Raw genomic sequence first — 20,279 nt, forward strand, 5'->3', positions numbered from 1 at the left:
CTTGATTGTTTGATGTAAAGTGGTCATAAAACTCAGTGCAAGCTGTCTTAAGTCAGTCTTTGTCTCGTCTTTACGTGCTGATAAAATCAAACATGTTATCGTCAGTTTTTCATCTTGGTTCAATGATGGGAACATTGTCAACAACCAATAGGTACGCTATCTTCAGTACCAAACAGGAAGCAGCAAACCAGGTAGACAGTAAACATGGAGGGGATTCTAGGGAGGCGCAAGAACTTTTGTCGGTCAGACAGACCTTACTGCCACAGTTCTCTCAATCAGGGTGATCCTCTTTTTCTTCTTGACCAGTTCTCCAGAACAAAGCACTGCACACACAAGGGCAGCTCTGGCCAAAAGCTGCTTCTGTTTCTCTTTTGTTCAACAGTTTTTCGTCTTGTACATTTAAACCAGGAGCAGGATGGGAAATCATCTCAAAGGGAATCTAGTTGTACATCCCCAGTCTTTGCAAAATCTCATGGTCTGTGACTAAAAACTTTGTAACTCATGACACATTTTCTTTAGATGTGAGAGGGTGTCAGACTTTAGTCTTTCAAAAATCTTTTCAAAGTCTTCTGGTGCATGGCAGGCATTAGACTGCTCGACAGAATGTCCTGGAGAACACTGAGCTGAAATACATTATAAAGCTTCTTAGAGTTGAAGGGAACTGCAGATTTGGGTGATACTTATCTGTGGGTTTTTCAGTATGAGCAACCCTGTCACATTACACAAGTCATTTAATACATTGTTATTCTAAAAATACTGATTACAGGCACTTTAACAGATCTAGAGTGATACAGTTGAAGATGCTTGTGCTGCTGCCGATCATAAAAGGCGCTCACCGTTACAACATTCGTGCCTTCTAAGCCACAAGGCTTAGATGGCACATATGATAGCTGATAATTTTGAGTGCGGTACAGTTACATTTCCCCTTATAATTTCAAAAAGTACTTTAGTTTTGATGAAAGTTCTACAACAAAATGCTGCAATGCTGCATTTCAAATCTCTCAAGTCGCTTTAAGCCTTTTTGCTTTTCAGCTTGTAGATATCCATCTGGTCTGCAGGTGAAGTGGAGCCATGAAAGGGCAGAGCTGCTGCCTGATGTGCCTCAGCGCTGTGGCAGAGCCTGGCAGTGGAAACAGCAACAATTCAATGTTCCTCTATCTCAAACTGTTTACTCTGTCAGGGATCCACATCACCAACAGCTAGTGCCACAAATCCCTTCGCAGAGAGCGCCAGATAACAACATCAGCAACAATGGCAGAGAGATAAGAATTTTATCAGCGTGTTTCTGCTGTTTTTCCGAGCTAAAGCCATTCTGTCAAGTCATTAAAGTCTTGTGACAGATTCTGCCAGCAGTTATGATGCCTACCTAACCCAGACATGTGTATTGATTTCCTTGTGGAGATGATAGTTTGTGGTGCTGAGTTAAAGGTTTCAAGGGGTGGATGATAATTTTGACTGAAAACCCAACGATGTTGGACACAAGCCTGCTGAAGTGATAGCATAAAATCATGGCAATTATTTTCCCACACAGCATTACAGAGCTAACTATGACAGAGAGCTGCTGAAACTTGTCATTTTGCAGGATTCCTCATGAGAAACAGTGGTGATTAGTGAATACCCATGAGCTTCAGTATGACGACCTCCTCCCTCAGGCATCATTGTATGCCTGGAGGCTTCCCAAACAATGGCATCCCCATGGATGTAATTGGAACCTTCCTCACTCACACTAAGTCCCATTAAAACTAATGTTCTCTGTTACAGCTTCCTCAATCTTACCCACACAAACTTAAACAGAGCAATCAGTCCTTTCTGTGATATTAAATATTCCAAGTTTTATACTTTATGTGCACTTTGATCAATTTTCTGCATGTGGTGTATGCCCTGAACAAGTTACTCAACAATCTTTCTTTAGTCACGTTAGCGGCATGGCTCTAGAAGCAATCTTGGTACCCATCAGCTATCAGTCTGACAACCATAACGCTTTTGGGGGCAAGGGCCAATATTTCGGGAGATCTGGTGTAGTGAGCAGTCATTCGTTCTCGTCCATGCTCCGGTCATCAATAAACAGTTATCTGAATGGGAATGATTTAAATAAAAAACTAAAAAAAGCTAATATAAAACTAAATCATTGTCAGACTTTAGGCGATGGGTTGTGAGATTGCAGTTTGACTAACGTGTTCTGCCTCTCCACACACACTGTTTACCTGCCACTCATTATTACTGGGACTATAAATAGAAACCAGAATGCTTCCAATGCCAAAGTCGTTTCCCGTTGCCGACAGATTCTGCACACATATGCAGATATCTGTTTGTAGAGATTGCTCTACTGGTGGTAATGTCGCTCTATTGGCTGGTTTGTCTTTTACTTTGGTCCAGACTGAAATATCCAAAAAACTATTGAGTACATTCTTGTTTCTGAATTGTAATAACTTTGGCGATTTGCTGACTTTACATCTGGCACCATAATCAGGTCAGTTTTTCTTTATTTGTCTAATATCTCATTTAATGATCAAACTAATGATTCCAGTTAGTCTCAGCTTTATTTGCTAAATAACAAACACACTAAACTTGAAAATGTTTATCTTAGACAAGTTCAACATTCAGCTTACAATTACTAGTTTGTTTTTGTAATTATAAGAATTACAAAGTATAATCCAACAAGAAAAATACAAAAAGTGTTGCTGAATTACACAAAAATTTCACTGTCAAGAACAGATAATAAAATAATTACCTAATAAAAATTTAATTTCTTATCATCTATTATCACAAAATTTTTATTCAACTTGGTTTTAATGGTTAAAATAAGATGGTGAATACAACAGTATACCCGCAAAACACCAGCATGTTAGCATTATTATCGTGAGCATTTTAACATTTAGCTCAAAGAACCCCTATTCATATAGCTCGCCACGTTTTCTGACATCGCTTTCTCTGATCCATAGACAGTATAAAGTATAAAGTAAACGTAGCCTCTGCATCTGAAAAGTGAAACCAATTTGGAAGTGTCTTAAACCATACATTCTTTGTAAAGGCCATTTACAGTAATCTCCATAAACAGATTTTTACATATGTATGTAGAATCTGTAGGCACCAGTACAAGATTTTGGAATTGAAAACATTCTGGTTTCCATTTGTATTCCGAGTGTTACTGACCAATCGTGTATGAGCCGCAGGTAGTGTACGCGGAGGGGAAAAAAGTGGTAATGCATTGGATGAAATGCAATTTTAGAACCCATTGGCTATCGTCTGACAGCAAGCTTTTTATCAGCTTTTTTCTTAAATTAGGCAAAAATAACCAGTGCAGAAGAGGAAGTCTCGGCCCAGTAGCCCCTAGGTTCACAGGAACAGCCAAAATATCGACTGTTGCCCACAGAGGCCTATCATCATCAGACCAATAGCCGTTGGGCTCTGAGATTGCTAACATGGCAACCTGTCAGTCAGGATAGAGGTGTAGCAATACATATCCATGGCACCATGTCGATTTGAAAAGCCATGAACTTGTTTTTTGGTGTTGTCCGTGTTTTCATTTTAGAACTTTGACTCTTTCATGGTGTGCAGTCAGGATGCTGGTGTTGGTAAGCGTGCATAGTCTCTGGCTTCTCAGGCATACTGTATCCACCCTTGGCTCCTCCCCAGCTCCACCCACTTGTCCAAATACAGTCACTTTCTGGCTCCACAAAACCAACATAGTGACAGCCCAAATTCTGAACTCAAGGCTTGATAATAGTAGTCCACAAACCGATGTGTGACATCACAGTTGCTACGTTCACTTCTTTTACAAATTTTTTGCTGTGATCGCACAATTCTCTCCCGCTGACACATTCACCTTTTCACTGCTAAGACTAGCCTTAATATAAAGTGAAGCATTTGTGGGCATACATTACTGGACTAAAACAAACAGAGGAGACTACTTGGCACTGAATATGCACGGCAAACGCACTCTGTTTTGCCTCGGAAATCACTGACATTAACTCTGATCTGCAAGCGGTCGTGTGCTTAACCTCTTTAATCTAAAACACCCCAAAGACAAGCGCCAGCAGGAAACACAGGCACACTACAAGTTCTTGAGGGGATGAATGGAGTAAATATGATGTATTTAGACAAGCGCACAGCACCAGGCGGTAGTCCTCTCCACTGTTTGTAGCAGAATATAGGGCAGAGGTCTCATCAAATTACCCACTGGGAGACGTGATTTCTGTTGTTCATGTATGGAGGAAACTGATTAGAGCTGTGCATTTACTGATTCATTTATGTTGCCTGGGATATACTATATGGAGTATTTTGTATGCAGAGTAACATACGAGCAGCCACACTGAGTCAGTCAGTCACACTTGCATAGTAATAAGATAGTTTCCTCTTGCAGGATTTTCAGACAGGCAGTTGGCCTTCATCAATAGATTCTTGGAGAGGCTTGACAGCGCACCTTTCAGGACATTACTGGAGTGTGTGACAGTAACCGTCTGTTCATCCTCATGCGGTATTTCCCTCTCGCTCAAGTCAGATGAGAACACAACCACAGCACCGGCTCTGAGGTATCATACTGTAAATCTGCTCTCACTGCGAGAGACGCCACAAACTCCAAACTTGTATTTATTTTCTTAATTAACTGTAGTAGACGGCGCAGTGTGCAAGAGTTTTGACTTTGACTAGCACTAATTTATTCAAGACTTACACTAACTTTAATCAAAATCAATACACATGACTCTAAACTTTACTCTAACCTGAGTCCATCCCCAGAAAAGACACAGCCAACTTTAGCTTGTTTGGATCACAACTGCAGTAATTTGAGGCACCAATTAGGTGCTCTTCACGGTCCGCTGGTTCAAAATCCAAAAGAGGTCCCCCAAATGTGGCACACTGTATCTTGGACCACAGAATCTGAAAAACAATACATGACAGAAGCATATTTACACCACAGCTTCCCTGCAGAAGAAGGTCTGATTGGACTTTTTGGTACTCTCTTGCATATATTTTCATATTAACTACATAAAATAATCTTTTTTTTATGCATTACTCTTTTAAGATGTAGAAATCATCTGAATTATGCACATTTGTCCTGCGAGGACAAGTAAATACAACTATGCAAAGAACTGCAGTATTTCCAAACTGTTGCATTAATTAGATTAACGACCTCATTGGCATTACAGGTTATATCTAATATATCACTATGATTATGGCGGTACATTGTGAGCTTAAGGTCTTGTTTTGGTTCTATTATTCAGCAGGTTCATTAGTGAAACTGTGATTGTTTTCTGTAGTGTTATGAATGCCTCCTTCCCTTTAGTATTCGTTAAACCCAAACTTTGCAGTGTTGTGTAATATAGATTTTATACACAGTGCACTGATTGCATAATATTTAAACAGAGATTAATGCTACTGCACAAATACCATTATGTGTCAAGAGCGGGGTTTTTGCTGATTTACATTAATTTTAGTGGCTTGTTTGGCAGGCAGTTAATAAAAGTCTAAAATTCAATTATATAGGTTTTAACCAAAGTGTAAATAAATGCATCAGTATTGCAGATTGTGTCACATTCTTCATATTTCAAACATAAATGTCCATGAGAGACTCTGCGTGTGAAGCCAGTTTGTTCGAATATTATAGTAGACGGATATAAAATTGCTGTTTTTCTAAATGTGATTCAACTCAACTTTATTAAATCACATATCGTACTATTTATTTATATCTCACACTGTGCTGTAACTGTTCTGTACATTTTCTCCCATTTAATCATATCTTATTTTTTATCTTCAGTCTTCTTATTATTTTAAATTCTATTCATATGTCTTTTTATATTTTCTTGCATCTCTCTAATGTCTTGTCCTAATGCCTCTTATGTCTTAGGTAATGCACTTTGAATTGCTTTTGTTGTTGAAGGGTGCTACATAAATAAACTTGCCTTGCCTGAGATCCTGCACAGAATGATTTATGTGCTGAGTGTGATGCTGAAGGCTGTTTTTATATTCACCTGCTGAACTGATACTTCACCCCAAAAAATCCAAAATATATATATTTTTCCTCTTACCTGAAGTGCTGTTTATCAGTCTAGATTGTTTTGGTGCGAGTTGCAAAGTGCTGGATATATTGGGTGTGGAGATGTCTGCCTTCTCTTGAGTATGATGGAGCAAGATGGCACTTGGCTTGTGGTGCTCAAAATGCCAAAGTGTATTTGTAAAAAAAAACAAAAAAAAAACTTAACAGTAATGTGTCTTTCCAGGAATCATGATGCAGTTACTCAAGATAATCCACAGACCTTGTTGTGAGCAGTTTCATGTAGGAACTATTTTCTTTGTACTGAACTACACCTGCCAACCATATAACCATGCAGAAGGAAGCGTGCATCAACTCACCACTGAGCTAGCTAACATGACAGCTCAGCCAAGGAGGACGCCATTAATGTTTACATCTCACGCTGTCATGATGCACGCTTCCTTCTGTGCAGTGATACGTTTGGTGGGTGTAGTTCGGTAGAAAGAAAACAGTTCCTAGTTCCTACATGAGACTACTCACAATAATGTCTTTGGATTATCTTGAGTAACCAGGTCATGATTTCGTAAAGAGATATTGCTTTTGAGTTTGTACATGATTTCTTTATTTTGAAATTGAGAACCACAAGCTGAGTGCCATCAAGTTCTATTATATTCAAGAGAAGGCAGACATCTCTATGGATGATATCTCCAACACTTGGCAACTCACACCAAAACAGGTAAAGAGAAAAATATGTATTTAGCATTTGAAGGTGAACTGTTTCTTTAAATTTTTAGTTTCAGATGTGAAATGTACAAGCAGGGTTTGTGACATCACAACTTTCTTAGGCACCAATTAGTGTGCGATTGGTGAACATACACTGAGACTAGACTTTCAAGTGAGTGTGTGTGTGTCCAGCAGATACATTTTTTAAATGAAGATAATTATTCATAGATTCAGGATTTTTCAAAGAGGGAGAAGGAGTAGATGTAGTTTAAGAATTTAAGCTATACAGGTGAGGTTTCATGTGGAGAAAACAAATCAGGCGCAAATAATTATTCAAAGCAGAGTATCTTTATATGTCTTAAAGCATGTATGGTGTATCTCTAAATAAAGAAATGGATTTATATGTACCAACAAGAAAACATTTATGAGGATCCCATTTATGAGTCCCTTAGCGTTCTCCCTCACCTTTGGCACTGGTTTTATTCTCCCCTATGTTCCCTCTGTGACACAGCCTTCCAATAAATGTATTACATGACAAACAGCCCCTGAACAATATATAACATGAGTGCTTAATGTTTATAGCTGCAGTCTTTACAGCCACAGCTCGATCTACAGTCACCTCACACTGTGTGGTGCCTCTTTCCTGCGAATCTTCACTGCAATATCTAAATAAGAAATACTAAGCTATTAAAGTTAAACATGTATAAGGCAGACTGCAGTGAGCGCTGATATTTCAGGTACAGAGGAAAAGAGTAAGCTGGGAATGAGTGTGTGTAGTCATAGTGGTGTCTTGCATTAGGACAAACTAATAAATATGTGTTTGTGTCAATACCTGCTCAATTATCATAATATAATCGATAGGAAAAAGATTGCAAATAAGGTTTTAAAGCTCCTGAGACGTTCTGACTTATGAATCCATACAGCTAAGTCTGTAGTTAATGCTTCATATGATGTGTACAAGGAGCAGTATTATGGGATTCCAGGCATTGCGAAAAGACATGAGACAGCTGGAACATGTGCCATGTCTCTTACTCATGTGTCTGTCATGATTTTTTTCAACATGAAAAGTCCATCTGCATGTCCCCGAGGTCCCTGTCAAGCTGAGCCCTACAGTGGATACAGTAGATGGCATGCAGAGTGAAACTTCAGGACGTACAGCGCATCAGTCCTGCCACTTACTGAAGGTCCTGAAATACATGTTATGCATTATGGATATGATGCACATCACGACTAAGTTTGGTATGATGCATTTTTAGTGCAATGTCGATGTTGCAATTAATAGCAAAACCTTGAATATACAAGTAAATGTCCTTTGTGACTCATTGGAGTGATTTTTCATACTGTGCAAGTGTAATGACATGCAAGCACCCTGCACTGACCAAAGCCATCAGCATGGATGTTTTCTTGATCACGCCCAGGTCCAAGGATCCAACAGCTCAGAGGGCCACTAAGCCAGAGCCTAGGCATGATGTCGCTGTTATTAACTTTGCATTTCTTATCAAAGGGTTTAGTCATCATGTCAGTAACAGAGTAAAAAATGTCCTAAAAAAAAAAAGAAAAACCCAAGGAAAAGCTAAAACCTTCACTTTAGAGATGCCACAAGAAAGAAGCCCTGTAGTTTATGGATAGGACTTTAGATGGGCTGAATACTCTCTGCCAGTGATTCCCAACTGGTGGGCCGTGGTCCAAAAGTGGGTCACGGGTCCTATCTGAACGGACCACAAGGGATTCGCAAATATGTGAAGCTTGTAAAAAAAAAAAAAAAAAATGCACTTCATTTCTAAGTACGGTGAATTTCCAGTATAGAGCTTTAATTTTGAAGTGCCGTTTCCTGCTGTAGAATTTCTGACTAACGGACAGCTACTTGACAGAGACAGCAAATTAGCTCGATGACATGGCCAAACACAAGTATGATACTGAAAATATTAAACCGTGTGGACCTTGAACTAATGAGTAGACCCTGTGGCTGGACCAGTTGGGAACCACTCCTTTGGAACCAAAACTAACCCTTCAGACATGGTGTCCAGACCTAGGTACGCTAGAGTTTTTACCGCAAACAGTGCCCTTAAATGTGGGCGGGGTTGTTGTCACTCACTGCTCCGTCCAGCACTCACTGTATTTCCTCATTACCAGCAATACAGATGGAAGTCTGCACCTTGTTTATCGTCCCAGAACAAGGCTGCACGCCGTCATTTTCAGAACAAACTAAAACAGGCTGCAGTGAGAGTCTCTCTCCATGGGATATTTAAAAAAAAGGCAGTGAGAGTCTCTCTCCATGGGATATTTAAAAAAAAGCGGGTTTATGCATTTAGTCCTTCTCAGGCAAGCTCGGGGGTTTAGTGTTGCCGTAGCCCACAGGTACGACGCTCTGCAACGCTGTTTTATTCACCAAGTGAGGATTAGAATATATGCAGGTCACAAAACCTGGTCAAAATAAATATATATAAACACCTGAAGATCCACTCATTACTAAAAGTGTATGTCAAATAAAAACTAAAGTAATGGTCAGAGTTGTCAGTGAAATTTAAGGTGTGTTGATGGATTCACATCGTCAGCTCATGCACTGAGTAACATTTAACATAACAGTTAACGTTCCACTTTAAAAGTCACCAGCAGTCGGCCCAGTGAATTAAGTTATTTTTTCTCTGACTACAGCTGCTGCAATTTTAATTTTTAATTTAATTTTATATACTTTATTAATCCCTGAGGGGAAATTCAATTTTTCACTCTGTTTGTCAATTACACACAGGTCTGAACACACATATGCACAAACTGGACCTACACATGCACTAAGTGGAGAGATGTCAGAGTGGGCTGCCCATGACAGGCGCTCCGAGCGATTGGGGGGTTTGGTGCCTTGCTCAGGGGCACCTTGGCAGTGCCCAGGAGGTGAACTGGCACCTCTCCAGCCACCAGTCCACGCTCCATATTTTGGTCCGGACGGGAACTTGAACAGGCGACCCTCCAGTTCCCAACCCAAGTCCCTATGGACTGAGCTACTGCCGCCCCAAGAGGCAAGCAAGAGGCAGCAAAACATCCTTTCATTTTACAGTTACATGTAAAACTCTCCACAGTATGAACAGTGGTTACATGAGCCTCAAAACCAGCCACAACTCAGCCCTGTGCAGAGTGACCGTCCTCTATTGACCAATCAACAGACTGCAGTGTTCACAGCTCCACCTTTTAGTACCAGATCTGTGTGCTAGGTACCCCAACAGAGGGGGGACCAAAATAGGGTTGGAGGCCTTTAACACATCCGCACCCAGGAGCCCATTGAGTAATAACCTGCCTATGGCCGTGATGAGGTTATGTTTTCATTGACGGTAGTAATTAATATAGTTGCTGAATACAAATTTATTCAAGTAAATGTTAATACAGAGTAGAACTAGTTTAATAATCTCTCTGTTACCTAAACATCATGTTTCTTCTCCGTGCAGTCTTTTCAAAATGCCATCTCATTACAAAAAAGAAACACAGATGTTGTACAAACAACAGCCCAAATTATTCGTGCCAAGCTTGTGCTAGGTCCAATTTGGGAATAATCTATTTCAATTTCTGAAGATGAGAAATTGTTCCTGTAGAAGGGAAATCACACAAAAATGCAGCAAAGAGGGAAATCATAAAAATGCTGATAAAGCAACTCTAAGATCTTATGGATGCCAAAATACACCCGAGATAAAACACAAAACAAAACAAGAAAACGTCTTTGAATCGATATCTTATGGTTCCACAACAGCATGCTGATTACACACATTTGAATATGACTGATGGCTGAAGCGGCATAAAATATAAGGAATATACCAGCACACCGCAGAACAGCAGTGTGACTTAATTAAACATGCAACATCAAACAAACACATCTTAAGCTAAAGATGCTTTTTTCTGCGCATCCACTTGGATCTAGTTTGTTCTCTCTGAGACAATTTGAGGCAAACCCAAGCACCAAGCATGAAGCTCTCCACTATGATTGCAGTGTCTCTCTCCATCCGAGGCTGATTCCTCCAAATTGGAAACAGGATGAACAGCTAACCGGTGCTGCACACCTCTAATGCATTCACTTGTTAGCATTTGTTTTTGCCAACTAATATCTCCAAGTTCATCCTCAGTTCATCCCACTGCCAGCAAAGGAAAAACCAAAGCAATGGCAGTGAAGAGCATTCAATAGCTTGTGCCATTTGATCATATATCTGCTGGATCAGCTGCCCATCTGTCGTACAGCTGATGTGGATTATTTTTGATTTGAAGCAGCTTTGTTGTATCCTGCCAGCCTACGTATTAAACAGGATGTAAATAGGTGTTATCCTATTGGAAGACAAATGTTCCCCCATTAGTTTTATATAAATGCTTTGTCCTCAACTAACTCCATCCACTGCCCTCACACAGCACACGAGAAAGAGACAGAGAGGATGAATGCTGCTCCTGGATTCTACACTGTGTTCGTGCTTTTGAACGTGCTAACTTCAGTTCACCCTTTAGCAACAGTGATAATTTTATTTTATGTGGAGCCTTGACCTCAGGAAGTCACTGCACCCTGCTTATCCAACTCTTGAAAAGAAAGCACTGTGTGGTTCCCAAACTGTTAAACTATTAGCTTAAATGCTAATGTTTATGCAACACATGCTCACTCCGACCTCGTCACATATCAACGTTTGGTCACGTCCAGATACGATGTGAAAGTACCCTTGGTGCGTTGGTTGTTGACATTCTGGGATGCTGTGTCAAGTTCTGCCTGCTACTTGCATTGTCTTCATTCAAAACACACTTCTGTTTTCACAGGAAATTTAACGTTTAACAACTAAAGCACGTGGTTAGGATTAGGAAAAAAAGAACAGGGTTTGGCTTTAGAATCTTACGGGACACAAACACTGCTCTCCTGGGTGAAAGTCTGTGTTTGTTGGACCCATCCACCACCACTCCCACTCGCCCTACTTGGACTTTCATCGCCTTAACTGTCATTCTTGTGCCGTCGCATTTCCCTCTGATGCTGCCAAGTGCCGTTAAAGGTCTATAACAGCAACCGGCCGCGTATCATGCTGACGTTAAAGGACGGCTTTTTTCATCAGTGTCTGACACCGCAAGTCACTGCCAAAGTGCTGGATTCTGACGACTTCAGAGTGAGACCGGGTTGATTTATTTGCAACAGCAAATACATCTTGAAGGAAATGTAACACAGAGTACATCACATTTTCTATTAGCAAAATGTGGTAATGTTGTCCAAGGAATGTTTTATCCACAAAATTAACATTGGTATATTAATTATAATAGCAGTCTCATTTATCCAGTTGTGCGCTCAGCAATTCCCAAACAGGCAGCCTTTTCCAACAGGGAAAAGGGAAACTTATCTATGCTCTCTTCAAACCAGACTCCATTAACCAAAACAGTAATTGTACCTCACTGAACACGGGAGCTGCTGGTCTACCGCTGTTTTGATCGGTCAGTTTGTTTGTGATATTGAGTGACTTTGGTGAATCTGAACTAAACCATTAAAGCAACAAAGTTACACAATGACACAAACAAACTGCCAATCAGGGCAGCAGTAGACCAGCAGCTCCAGTGTTCAGCGAGGTAAAATTCCTGTTTTTTATAATGGGATCCGGCTTTGAAGAGTGTTTAGATAAGTCTCACATTTAGTTTAGTTCCCTGCCATAAAAGTCTGTCTGTTTGGGAAGTGCTTATCATAGGATTGGATAAATGAGACTTTGATTATACTGTATGAGTTTTGTAGAGTTTTGCTTTTGTGAAATGTCATCCCCTATGACTCAATTTATCTCCATTTTTGGATTCCTCATTCAGACAAGCAAGACAAACTAAGTTTACTTCTGAAACTCAACATAATACGGAGTGAGTAACTGATATACAAATGATTGTTTTGTGGGTGAAGAACTCCCTTAATTTATGGCAGTGTCTTGGTGTTGCCAAAAAAATGAGTTTTTCATGTTATATCTATCAGTCTTCATGTTTTAACACCATACAAAAGTTTCTTTTTGTATACAAATCATCTTGCTATAACGAGAGAAGTTTGCTTTGATGAGATATGTTGGTTTTGTGAAATAACAAGAGCGTTTTGTGGTTATATATATAAGATACAGATAACGTTTTGGTATTTGGTATCTAGTAATCACATGAAAAATAAAGTCATAATAAAATGAGAGACATCTTGTTAGAATGTGAAAATTATCTTGTGAAAATGAGAAAAAAAATTCTCAGAGACAGGGTTGACACAATGGGTGAGGAAACACATTTTGAGTTAAAGAAATGGGCAACAATATAAAGTAGTTCTTTTTTAATTGACTTTTGGCCTGATTTCAGATTTTGTGTGATCTCATGTGAGGTTTTCTTTTGTGAAGGCAAGGGATAGCACATTTCTTTACAAGTAAACTCATGTGCTACATTTGCAGACACCCACACACACAAACACACAGAGACACAAACGCACAAGCCCACATACAACCAAGGCCTAAAGAAATGATAAGATTTTTCAAAAAGCACATATAAACAGATATGTTTCTTACATAAGATCAGACCTCATAAATACACGTCTGTGGGTCGAATAATAGACAAGCTGGTATAGCTGGGAATGCAGCAGCAGGTGAAAGAAATGTGTGTTGATCTGCTTTCTATTTCAGGAGAAGGCATTTCTTCACATTAAAGTTACGTCCATTATTTCCTCCCACCAGCAAAACAATGCTCACCGCAAGAGCGACCTTACGAACCGCTCTCAAGTACACGGATACATCTGAAGAAAATGTTGCTCTTTATCATCTGCTCAGCTTGAAGCTTTGAAATGTCACTTCTGGCCTCTAGCACTTACGAAATAAACTTGATAAGTCCAGTAATTTTTCACTGTTATTGAGACTGGAGTGCAGTGCTCCTCCCGTCACACACTGTTCTAAATAACAGCCACAGGTTCTGAGCAAAGACTAATAATTTATTCCTGTGATACCGTGTGAAAAAAAAAACACAACAGCTCTGAGACAGACAAGATGAAGGGAAGTGCATCTGGAAATCGATAGGCTAGCAATTTCATTGACCGCGTGGGTCCTGACTCTAACCAACCTTCCAGTCATTACAATGTTTCCCTTCACTTTGAATGACATTCTGATGTGCTAATTAGGGAGCTGGGCTGTGTTGTTCTCCGAAATTTCCAGTTCAAAAACAACAGTCCCTAGCAGAGGAGGAGGAGGAGGAGGAGGAGGAGGAGGAGGGGAGTGATTGGAGGGGGATTCAGCTATAATATCACATGATAAACAAGCCCCTTTTGAAGTTACCACCAAAGCAGGATTTTTTTTCCTCGCCCGTCGCACTCTGTGAGGATGGAAACACAATAAAGATAGAGCCCTCTCTGGTTCCTCTGCACGACACATAAACAGACTTAATAAACCACAGCAAACCAAAAATATTAAACATCAATATATGGCAGGACAGATATGAACTCTTGGAACCCCAAGTTGTTGAGGAGCTTCCCTGCAGCGTCAGCGGTGGTTTCCACAGTTTGTCTAATGGTCTTAAAGGATTTAGTGGGTGTTTTCGGAGTGTACATTTTACGATATTACATTTTTTTTTCAATAACTACCATCTGAAGGGAGAGCAGCTCATACAGTAGTGCCATATTACATGTTGTTGAACCATCCCACAAGGATTTCATAGTTGTTTGGTGATTATTACCAGCGGTGTGATGTAACAAAGTAATAATATTTTTTGGTAGTATCTGTACTTCTCTTGAGGGCTTATGTTTCTGTCAGCTTTCACTTTAACTCCACAACATTTCATAAATAAAACGTAAACTTTTACTCTGATACATTTCCCTCAAGCATCGTTGTTACCTCTTATACAAAATAAAATCCTAAGTGGTCCTTGCTTGCGGGTCAGACCGTAGGTTAATTACATAAGGGCAGGTGCTCTCGAAGCCGCGGTTAAGTTTCGATTTCCAGTCAAGCCCAGGCTGCATGTCAGATTGGATGTTACATGCTAGTAATTACATAGAATTCCAAAGCATTCTCACTCCAGCCTCGTCACATATTGATATTTGGTCATGGACTTTCCATGCTGACATACGTGCAAGATACTGCATACAGTCTCTTTCAAAATAATCACACTTCGTCAATACAACACCGGCAAATTGACCTTTTTTTCCTGTCAATTACAAACTCACATGGTTACATTTGGTCAACACACGCATGTGGTTGAGTAGTTGGACCCTTCCACCACCTCTCCTGCCCGTCTTACTCGGCTTTTCACTCCCTTAACTTACGTTGTTGTCCCACTGCATAACCTCTGATGCCGCCAGGAACCATTGCACAATAACGGCAACCGTGTCTGTCGCGTGTCTGTGTCTGTTGCCAGAAGTCACTGCCAAAGCATCAGAATTTGACGACTTTGGAGTGAAACTGTGTTGGGAATTCCACTCGACGATGAGACTGACTTCATGATTGAGGTAGAAAATGGCTTCCCACAGCAGTGAGGGCAATTAGGGATTCAAGGAGATGAAGATTTGTTACAGGTAAGAGTGTGGTATGTGCTTCACTGTAGTTCTTCAGCCCTGGCAATCCTTTAAGTTGTGAAGAAGACAACTTAAAGGATAAGTGTTATCTGTTGTGTTGTCTTGTGTTGTCTTGTGTTTTAATTTGCTGTCTATGCACCAAGCGGAGTTGCATCTCCAATTTCGTTGTTTGCTCTGCCACAATGACAATAAAGACTTCTATTCTATTCTAAGTATAATTCAGGCTCCGTTTTTAAAGTGGTGTACATGTAAAAAAAAAGAAAGAAATAAACTCCATGATATTCAAAATTCTGACCGCTTACTTTTATATTAACAGCATTTACTTGTACTTCTACTTTCAGTACTTAAAGGTCCAGTGTAAGATTTAGGGGGATTTAGTGGCATCTAGTGATGAGGATTGCAGATTGCAACCAGCTGAAACTTCTGGTTAGATTTCCTTCAGTTTTCTTTGTTCAGCAAGTTTTTACTGGGAGTCAAATTATCTGTAAAGATCTCTGAAACAAGGCGATTTAAACCAGTAAAACCACTGAATACAGTGGCTCCACAATACAAAGCAGTGTTTCTCTAACACCATTTAGCATGTCAATGATGGGCCGCTAGCTCAGCACCTGTTAATGTGTGCTCACCTTTTTTCTCTGATAACTTAAGATCAAGATGTTCAGGAGGTTTTTACTAGGAGCCAAATTATCTGCAGAGGTCTCCTCCTCTCCAAAACACAGAGACTAGGTGATTTAAACCAGTTTCACATTACAAAATATGTGTATTTCAGCCACGTATTTCTGACGCTTTCATGACGAAGTGGTCGATATAAAAATGCGAATGGCCCTATCCAGAGCCAGTGTTTAGTTTGTCCATTGTGGGCTACTGTAGAAACATGGTGGAGCAACATGGTGATCCCTGTAGATGATGACCTACTGCCTGTGTAGATATATAAAGAGCTTGTTCTGAGATAACAAATGCACAATTCTTATTTTCAGGGGATTATACACTACAGAAAACATGCTTATTATAATATATTACAATTTCTGCCTACATATCTTCCTCAATCCTACACACCAGACCCTTAAGTATATTTAATATTATCAAATTACTTTTTATACTCAAGTACAGTAAATGTCAGACACTTTTACTCAGTCATATTCTGATAGGTGACTTTAATTTCTACTGAAACCATTTTCCAGTAAGATATCTGTGCTTTTACCAGAGTGGCTTTCAGGTACTTCATGCACCACTGATAATTACCACAAATATACTTGATTTTTCTTCTTCCTGTTCATGTATGTTAAGCTGTTTAAGAACGTGTGAAACAGTTTCACTGTGGATTTGTGCTAAAAGTTATTTGCATAAAGTCCATGTTGAGGAAAAAGTTGTGATTGTGCCTCAAAGCACATTTCAGCTTTTTTTTTTACTGTGTGAGTGTGAAAGTGTAGTGACTTGTGAATTTGAAGATAGATATCTTTTGCAGAGAAAAACTGTGGAGTAGTTCATAATGGTTTAATGGTTCCTTTTTCTTGTTTTTTTGTGGCTAGGTTAAATTAAACAGTAAAACGTGTAGGCTGTAAGGACTGAGTCATCTTTCATCATAGCTGATTCTATATAACTAACGTTCCAGATGGCAATAAAGACCTAGGTTTTAAAAAATTAAACAGTGAGAAGGCTACAAGGACAACAACATGCACCAAGATAAGCAAGACGATGATAAAAGCCTCCAAAATATTGCAGTGCTAATTATGAAAGATCCTTTTGAGGCTGAGGAGAAACTGGCTCGTCTCCCTCCATCTTTCCCACATCTCGTCCTTGGCCCAAGTCGCAGTCGGCCTCCTCTCCACACGCAGGTGGACACATTGCTGCCAGCCAATGGAGATGCACCCCACAGATGGGAAAATCAACTCCTCTCAAAGTTCCCCGCGACCATCCCTGGCACAGTTTTGTAACGCTCTTCATCCCCACAAAGTGCTTCTCTGGGGATAAATAGGGACTGTGTAAATCATTGACCTCTCAAAAAAATCCCACCAAGGGCTTCTCGGCGCTCTCACGGCTCGATTCATTGTAGCGCCCAGGAAGTGAACGCGCCAACAAAGAAGCTGTTGAGCGTCGTGACAGTAGAGGTATGTATTCAAATTCATACAAAAACACTCACAACAAAGCAGTGAGTTTCTTTTTGTGGCTGTGTGGTCGCTGAAGACTCATTCACAGGGAGACACACACAGTCCTTTTCATGCTTCTTACAAACATGCTGTTCTTTTGTCAAGAGATCTATATAATGAAGAAGACCCATGTTTATTGGGGGCTTTAAATTATTCCAACATGGTAACGTGGACGCCCTTTGTCACGTCTGTCTGTTTATCTATGAATGTACTCTCCACTCAGCCTTGACATGGGGCACTCATCACTGCAGACTCCTGGCAAACTTCTCTAAGGTTGGATCGTATTGTGACGTTGTTTCCTTCACAAGGGTGTCACAGTCAAAGAGGCTGCAGCATTCAGCTTAGTCAAACAATCAGAGCTCCCCATACTGTGCGGCGATATGATAAACAAATCCAATTGTCATACTCCAAAAGGAAATTTGGTAATGACGTCTCTACATACATTTTAGCCTAACGAAAATGTGCCAAACCAACGCCTCAAAGGGTTCAAAGGTTGTGTAGCGACAATCTTCTCTTTGTCTAGTAATCTACGTCACCACTACTGTTAGAGTCTTTGTATCGGCAATAAACTGGAAGCAAAATGAATCTTCAGAGGCAGTAACTCTGTTTAAAAGGTTCACTCAGAACAAATAAAGTTACAAGATTCACTCTGTTTGTGCTCAACTTGCTCTGCAGGCTCATAAACTTTAACTGAGAGCTATTGGCTAAGACACAGTATGACTAAAGAAGCATTTCAGCATTTTGCAACCAAGACACTGAATATGTCTCATCATCTTAATATAGCTCTTTTGCAGGTTGTTCTAAGGAGTATTTAACTCTTATCTGCTTTTTTCAGGGAGTTATTGAGAAGATAAATAGGCCTACAACTCTTACACCTGTCTGTTAAAGGAATACCTCACCCCCAAATGACCATTTGTACATCAATTCCTCACACAGTGTTACATTACATTTGTGAAGGAACATTTGGTTTTTCTTGCATGTCTCCACAGTCAACTTAGACACAAAGAACTGAGAAAGAAATTCTTGGTGAACTGAAGTCACAGAGGACCACGTTTAACAACAGCAAAACTACTATGTAACAAATCATGCATTTACAAACTCTCACACAACCCGCGGGGGATTATCTCATTATGCTCCATACCTCCCAAACAGACAGCCTATTCTGGCAGGGAAGTAAGTTGAAAGGGAAATTTACCTATGCACTCTCCAAAACCAAAGACTCCACTGACAAAAACGTTAATTTTACCTCACTGAACACAGGAGCTGCTGGTCTACCACTGCCTCAGTCAGTTAGTTTGTTTGTGTTATTTTGTGACTTTGGTGTTTTAAAGGGTTAGTTCGAATTCACCAAAGTCACAAAATAACACAAACAAAATAAGCAATCAAGGCAGTGGTAGATCAGCAGCTCCTGTGTTCAGTGAGGTAAAATTACAGTTTTTGCCAATGGAGTCTGATTTGAAGAGAACATAGACAAGTTTCACTTTTAGTGTCCCGTCAGAAAGGTTTGTCTGTTTGGGAAGTACTGAACATTTGACTGGATAAATGAGACTTGGGTTATACTGCATGAGTTGTGCGAGAGTTTGTAAATTGATGTTTTGATATAGTTTTGCTGTTGTTAAACAGGGCCACCCACGACTTCAATTCATCAAGAATTTTCTCAGGCTTTTTGTTAACCAAAGGCATGCAAGAAAAACAAAATTTTCTTGATGAATGCAATGTAACATGGGGCGAGTAATTTATATACAATTGGTCATTTGGTGGGTGAAGTCCTTTAATATCTACAGGCTAGCTATACCAAGGAGATATTTAGATTAGCTAACATTAGTCCATAAAACTCAGTTAGTTGTTTTATCCTTCGGTGATTGTATGGATTGAACAAAAAAAAAAGTGAATTAGTGATTAGCCTTTTTTAACTTTAGGACAAAGCCAGGCTAGCTGTTTCTCAGTTTTCTGGTCTCAATGCTAAGCTAAGCTGAGCTAAGCTAAGCTAACCAAACCATGTCTTGGCTGTAGCTTCATATTTAACAGACAGACCTGAGTGTGGTATCTTTTCATCTAACTCTCTTTGGCAAATGAGGATTTCCCCAAATTATTCTTTTAAAATGAAAAGCTAGTTATATGACATGAAATAGATGTGAATGTTTTCAGAGTTTACAGTAAATCAGTGACAGGTAAATACAGAGAAACTAAAATGTCAGAGCACATTGCAAATCGAGGCCGGTTCTACACAGGGGCAAGAGGGGGCAATGCCCCCTTAAACAAATGTCTTGCCCCCTCAAATCAAATCCGCCGAAAAAGGCACAAAACATAAAAGTTTTCTCATCTGTCTCCACTCCACTCCGTGCTGTGTGCCGGCTGTGTGTGATCTACTGTCTGCAGTCGGCAGAGACCCTCCCCCCAGTAAACACCTGATCACTGTTTAGTATGCAAATGAGCCAAGATGCATCGGCGTCAGGTTTCTCAGTCTTAGTGAGGCAGAATGCAGCAGTAACGTGAAGCTCCGTTAAACTCGTTGTAGCATCTCGTGTTGGGAGATACTTAATATATAGTTAACAACAAAGTGTGAGCCTGTCAGTGCGCACGTTTCTTCAATCACACAAGCACAGCGAGAGATGAGTGCCTGCTGCATGTCACATACTGAGGACAAATGCCCTGTGTGTGCCAGACCCCTACATGAAGCCCCACACAACCTCTAGTTCTGCACGCTGTTTTTTGATAATCACAGCTTTTTTTTTACAAAGCTTTTATTAAAGGAGCTATATGTAAGAAATCTAAAGCAAATAGTCATAAAATCCTCCTAATATGTCACAGAGACTAAGGAATAATGTTCACATAACATACTGATCTCACCGACAACAATAGTACAGCCAGAATATTCGCATTAAAAAAAATTTTTACGGTCCGCAAATCATGTTTATGTTTTGAATTTGTGTTTTGG

The 20,279-nt window shown here is 40.0% G+C and overlaps 1 protein-coding gene across 3 annotated transcripts in view; it reads right to left on the reverse strand.

Annotated features, from left to right (window-relative positions):
* grm2b (glutamate receptor, metabotropic 2b) overlaps positions 1–20,279 on the reverse strand; it is a 50,466-nt gene that overhangs the window by 10,121 nt on the left and 20,066 nt on the right. The window lies entirely within an intron of this gene.

The sequence above is a fragment of the Epinephelus moara genome, chromosome 24 (genome assembly GCF_006386435.1).
Source record: "Epinephelus moara isolate mb chromosome 24, YSFRI_EMoa_1.0, whole genome shotgun sequence".
In the NCBI taxonomy this organism is placed as follows: domain Eukaryota; kingdom Metazoa; phylum Chordata; class Actinopteri; order Perciformes; family Serranidae; genus Epinephelus; species Epinephelus moara.